Source organism: Panthera onca, chromosome C1 (genome assembly GCF_046562875.1).
Source record: "Panthera onca isolate mPanOnc1 chromosome C1, mPanOnc1 haplotype 2, whole genome shotgun sequence".
Classification (NCBI taxonomy): domain Eukaryota; kingdom Metazoa; phylum Chordata; class Mammalia; order Carnivora; family Felidae; genus Panthera; species Panthera onca.
The window spans coordinates 108,359,202-108,365,825 of NC_138346.1; positions in this window are offsets into that span (position 1 = coordinate 108,359,202).

Below are 6,624 nucleotides of genomic sequence, written 5' to 3' on the forward strand. Positions count from 1 at the left end.
AAGGTCCAAGATATCAAGTTTAACAATCATGACTAAAAAAAAACAAAACAAAACAAAAAAAAACTATGTCTTGGGGCATTTCTAATGATCACTTTTTTTTCAGCATATCAACATCCACTCTCAATTCCCAAGTCCCCAAGGTGGAAAGCACAACATAAGAAGGGTAATCCCAAACTCTTTTGGTAGGATCTGTAGCAAAGCTGGCAGGTGGTTAAAATGCTTCAAGGACAGAGGTGCTATGTTCCCAAGGATCACGGTATCCACAAGAAAGTGAAATCTCTAATGTCAGAGATGAGGCACCTTCTGGAAACTTATTCTCAAGTGTCCAGAAAATGTTATTGGCTATTTTCATCATCACAAATGTGTCCAGGCAAGATGATATGTGATGCTTCCCTTGTGCCTCCCCTGGGCTGGACTGAGTAGGGGAGGATGTTGAGGAAGAGCCAGTCTGTCAGGCTCTGCTGTGCATTCATGCAGATCCAGAGTGACCTCCCTTCTGCACCTTGTCACCTTGTCATGGAGGTCATATGATGAGACTTTAAAAGGCCACCTTGAGGAAGAATAGGGATATTCATCATAAGCCATATGAGGAGAATTCGATAGAACAGAATCAAAGTTCCTTAAGGACATCAGGAGCTGAACTGAAACTTATAATTAATCAGGAAGGAAGATCTGTAGATATATTTGATCTGGCAAATTGTGCCTTGGGAGGATTATATTTGGGAAGTTATGACATTATGATCTGTGCAAGGCAAAGAGTTGCTGCTGTGTGATTTCAGGGGACTTTAAGTGTAACTGCAGAAGGAAAGTAATGAACCTGACCAACTGCTAGCCAAAGAGATTAGAAAAAAAATATATTTGCATTGATTATTTTTATTAATCTACATGGGAGATCCATAATATTTCCTCGAAATCTTTCATGGAGGGGTTGTGGTAGCTGCTGCAAGGATGGGACCCAGAGGCCTCAATACTCACAGAAGAACCTCCACTGGGACAAGGAGACACATGACATTTGGGAAATAGAAAAACTCCCAGTGCAATACACAAGTGTCTAGGGCAGGTCAGAATGACAGCAAATCCAAAGGGGACAAAGCAGAGGTCACAGCCCAGGCTGGAGAACCAATAATTTGCACTCTGGAGACATGACAGTGGACAAACTGGGACCAAGTAGGGGTGATGCAGACTGGTCAATGAGGGATCTGCTTCTGAGAACCACATAGCTGCTGAGGACTTATTTTCAGGAAACTCAAGAGTGCAAACAGTGGGCACTTCAATTTGGCTTAATGTTAGGGCCCGATGATAAAGTAAGGTAACAGCCTACGGGCCTAGTGGAGTAGGTAAGTAGATAGGAATTATTTGCTAAGTGCTTGCTAACATTTATTTTTCAAATACTGCATCATTTTTAAATTCTCCAGTTCCAACAGGAATGAAAACTATAGTAAGTACCAAAGAATACAAGCATCTTATTAGAAGCAACTTACAAAAGTATTAAAAAGAGTTCGTAGACAATTGCATGGAAAATAAGACATTAATTTAATCTCTTCCAACCCCCAAATTATTTCAAAGATCTCATGTTATCACGTTCCTATATTAAATACATATCACTCATATGCTTTAAAAATCATCATAATCATGATCATCTAATATAAAATCTCAGGAATTAAATGAATTAAACATCCAATGTTTAGTTCAGCATTTTCTTAAATGACAGATGGTCACATAGTTGGTTAGAAGAAAGAAAATAGGATCTGCCCCTGATCCACTGGTAATCTAATCGATTCTCTTCTCTGGTTTCTATATATGGCTTCATTCTAAGATTTGTACTCTCTGTGTACCCCATTCAAGAGGATAGATTGATTTAACAACAGATCCATCTATACAAATTAGTATTAACTTGAAGAGAAATATTTTGGAATTTCTGTCTCAGCTCCATGTTATGAAGATAAAGGACAGTTGTATTTCAAATTTCAACTAGATACCAGTTCTTGACCATGAGTTAGGACAGACATGTAGATTGATAGCACACATAGCATCATTTTGCATAAAATAATGCTGGTGACATAATGTTAATTATAAGGATAGAAAATCATACATGTAACATTGTATTAATTGTGCAAGTATCTTGTGCATAGAATATATATACCAAATACTAAAACAGTTATCTAGGGTCATTATCTAGGATAATTGTTGAGAGTCATTTCTTTCATTATTAATTTCTACATCAGTTCCCTCCCCCCTTTTTTTACTATTATAGAAGACAAAGCATAAAAATACAATGTATAAAAAATGATAACTCGTGAAAAAGTTTCATTTGGACTATAAACAGCAAGACTTAAGATAAGCTGTATCTAAAGATATTAGATCTCAGATTCCTTAAATTAAACAAAATAATTTATGAGAATGGCTTGACACATGATATGACCTCAATACATCCTTGTTTACTCCCTTTATTTTATAGCTTCACACTCAAAACAATAGTGATAAAGCATTTCGAAAGACTCAAGTTATAATTAGATTCTTGGAATGCCACTCATTTCTATGGAGTTACAAGAGAAAAGAAATCCCCATGTCACCATCTTCCTCTCATAAACCCAGAGTGTTCAGCCTAGTGCTTAGAAAGTACTCTGAAAACCTGGGGAAAAAAGGGTTGGGGGAAGTAAATACTTACTATAGTTCTGCTGACACATTTTTTAAGTGCTAATGGAGGCTATATGCAATATTCAATTTGAAATTCACATCTATCAAGACTTTATTTAGATGATTGAAAGAAATTTACTTAAATGTGAAAAACTGTGAAACTAACTGGGAGACAGATGTAAAAGAAGAATAATTCCACCCATTTACAGATCAGATCTTTTTTCTTAGACACTATATACTCATTGCTCAAAGTTTGAACATTACCACTAAATGCTCCTCAGGAAATGTGTATTCTCCCACCAACCCCAGGAAGGACCCACACTAATAAAGAAACAGGAGTGGCTTTTTATTTTGACACTTATAAAAATTTATTTTTAATGTTTATTTATTTGGGGGGTTGGGCAAAGAGAGAAGGAGACAGAGGATCCAAGCAGGTTCTGCACTGTTAGCACAGTGCATAATGGAAGGCTTGAACTCATGAACCGTGAGATCATGGGCTGAGCTTCAGTTGGGTGCTTAATAAACTGAGCCACCCAGGCACCCCAGTTTTGACACCTCAGCCTATCAGTTTGCTCAATTATCCTTAACAGTATGCTATGGAGACATTGGAAAATAGATCAAATATTCACTGAGCTCCTCTTTTGGTGCCCAATGTTGTGAACTGCCTAATATATAGAATTATAAGACACCACTACTAACATTAAAGCACTTTCAGTCTAAAAACAATGATAACATGATCAGCCTAGATAAAAACACAAGTACAAACACAAGGGCTTTAGATATATACTTTTTTAGTTCAACTGTTTCCAAAGGCTGGTCTGAAAACTTCTGTAAAGTTTGAACTATTTCTGTCAGAATCACTTGGGAAGCCAACAGTTAATACTGATTACTACACTTAAACACCCTGATATTGATTTTGATAAAGAAATTTCTGATGCAGGCACCTGAGTGGCTGAGTTGGTTAAGCAGCCGACTTTGGCTCAGGTCAGGATCTCGTGGTCCTTGAGTTCAAGCACCACATCGTGCTCTGTGCTGATAGCTCGGAGCCTGGAGCCTGCTTCTGTTTCTGTGTCTCCCTGTGTCTCAACCCCTCCCCCATTCGTGTTCTGTCTCTCTCTGCCTTTCAAAAATGAATAAATGTTAAAAAAATTAAAAAACAAAAAGAAATTTCTGATGCCATCATTTGGGACCCTGTAAAGATCCTGGAACTTTTAATTAAGTAACTCATTAAATTCCCATTTTTATCTAAGTCACATTTAGATGAGTTTACTGTAACTAAATGAGTCCTTGATATTCAAAGTGGCTGTCTCCACCCCTAAAATGGTAATTTTTTAAGAAAACTGTCAATGGTCACCTTGGTGGATTAAGTGGTCAACATCTACAAAGTATGAAAACATGTTTCTTTTTTTTAAATATGAAATTTATTGTCAAATTGGTTTCCATACAACACCCAGTGCTCATCCCAACAGGTGCCCTCCTCAATGCCCATCACCCACCCTCCCCACCCTCCCATTCCTCATCAACCCTCAGTTTATTCTCAGTTTTTAAGAGTCTCTTATGGTTTGGTTCTCTCCCTCTCTACCTTTTTTTTTCCTTTCCCTCCCCAATGGTCTTCTGTTAAATTTCTCAGGATCCACATAAGAGTGAAAACATATGGTATCTGTCTTTCTCTGTATGACTTATTTCCCTTAGCATAACACTCTCCAGTTCCATCCACGTTGCTACAAAGGGCCATATTTCATTCTTTCTCATTGCCACATAGTACTCCATTGTGTATATACACCACAATTTCTTTATCCATTCATCAGTTGATGGACATTTAGGCTCTTTCCATAAATTGGCTATCGTTGAAAGTGCTGCTATAAACATTGGGGGACAAGTGCCCCTGTGCATCAGCAGTCCTGTATCCCTTGGGTAAATTCCTAGCAGTGCTATTGGTGGGTCATAGGGTAGATCTATTTTTAATTTTTTGAGGAACCTCCACACTGTTTTCCAGAGCAGCTGCACCAGTTTGCATTCCCACCAACAGTGCAAGAGGGTTCCGATTTCTCTACATCCTCTTCAGCATCTATAGTCTCCTGATTTGTTCATTTTAGCCACTCTGACTGGTGTGAGGTTGTATCTCAGTGTGGTTTTGATTTGTATTTCCCTGATGAGGAGCCATGTTGTGCATCTTTTCATGTGCTTGTTGCCCATCTGGATGTCTTCTTTAGAGAAGGGTCTATTCGTGTTTTCTGCCCATTTCTTGACTGTATTATTTGTTTTTCAGGTGTGGAGTTTGGTGAATTATTTACAGATTTTGGATACTAGCCCTTTGTCTGATAGGTCATTTGCAAATATCTTTACCCATTCCGTCTATTGCCTTTTAGTTTTGTTGGTTGTTTCCTTTGCTGTGCAGAAGCTTTTTATCTTCATCAGGTCCCAATAGTTCATTTTTGCATTTAATTCCCTTGCCTTTGGAGATGAGTCAAGTAAGAAATTGCTGCGGCTGAGGTCAGAGAGGCTTTTTCCTGCTTTCTCCTCTAGGGTTTTGATGGTTTCCTGTCTCACATTCAGGTCCTTCACCCATTTTGAGTTTATTTTTGTGAATGGTGTGAGAAAGTGGTCTAGTTTCATTCTTCTGCATGTTGTTGTCCAGTTCTCCCCGCACCATTTGTTAAAGAGACTGTCTTTTTCCCATTGGATATTTTTTCCTGCTTGGTCAAAGATTAGTTGCCATACTTTTGTGGGTCCAATTCTGATGTGTCTATTCTATTCCATTGGTCTATGTGTCTGTTTTTGTGCCAATACCATGCTGTCTTGATGATTACAGCTTTGTAGTAGAGGCCAAAGTCTGGGATTGTGATGCCTCCTGCTTTGGTCTTCTTCTTCAATATTACTTTGGCTATTCGGGGTCTTTTGTGGTTCCATACAAATTTCAAGATTGTTTGTTCTAGCTTCGAGAAGAATGCTGGTGCAGTTTTGATTGGGATTGCATTGAATGTATAGATTGCTTTGGGAAGTATTGGCATTTTTTTAAAATTTTTTTTAACGTTTATTTACTTTTGAGACAGAGAGAGACAGAGCATGAAAGGGGGAGGATCAGAGAGAGAGGGGGAGACACAGAATCTGAAACAGGCTCCAGGCTCTGAACAGTCAGCACAGAGCCCAATGCGGGGCTCGAACTCACGAACTGCGAGATCATGACCTGAGCCGAAGTCAGACGCTTAGCTGACTGAGCCACCCAGGCACCCCGGGAAGTATTGGCATTTTAACAATATTTATTCTTCCAATCCATGAGCAGGGAATGTTTTTCCATTTCTCCATTTTCCAATGCATCTTCTTCAATTTCCCTCATAAGCTTTCTATAGTTTTCAGCATACAGATCTTTTACATCTTTGGTTAGGTTTATTCCTAGGTATTTTATGCTTCTTGGTGCAATTGTGAATGGGATCAGTTTCTTTATTTGTCTTCCTGTTGCTTCATCATTAGTGTGTAAGAATGCAACTGATTTCTGTACATTGATTTTGTATCCTGTGACTTTGCTGAATTCATGTATCAGTTCTAGCAGACTTTTGGTGAAGTCTATTGAGTTTTCCATGTATAATATCATGTCTTCTGCAAAAAGTGAAAGCTTGACTTCATCTTTGCCATTTTGATGCCTTTGATTTCCTTTTATTGTCTGATTGCTGATGCTAGAACTTCCAACACTATGTTAAACAACAGCTGTGAGAGTGGACATCCCTGTCGTGTTCCTGATCTCAGGGGGAAAGCTCTCAGTTTTTCCCCATTGAGAATGATATTAGCTGTGGGCTTTACATAAATGGCTTCTATGTTCCTTCTATCCCAACTTTCTCAAGGGTTTTTATTAAGAAAGGATGCTGAATTTTGTCAAATGCATTTTCTGCATCGTTGACAGGATCATATGATTCTTATCTTTTCTTTTATTAATGTGATGTATCACATTGATTGATTTGTGAATGTTGAACCAGCCCTGCAGCCCATGAA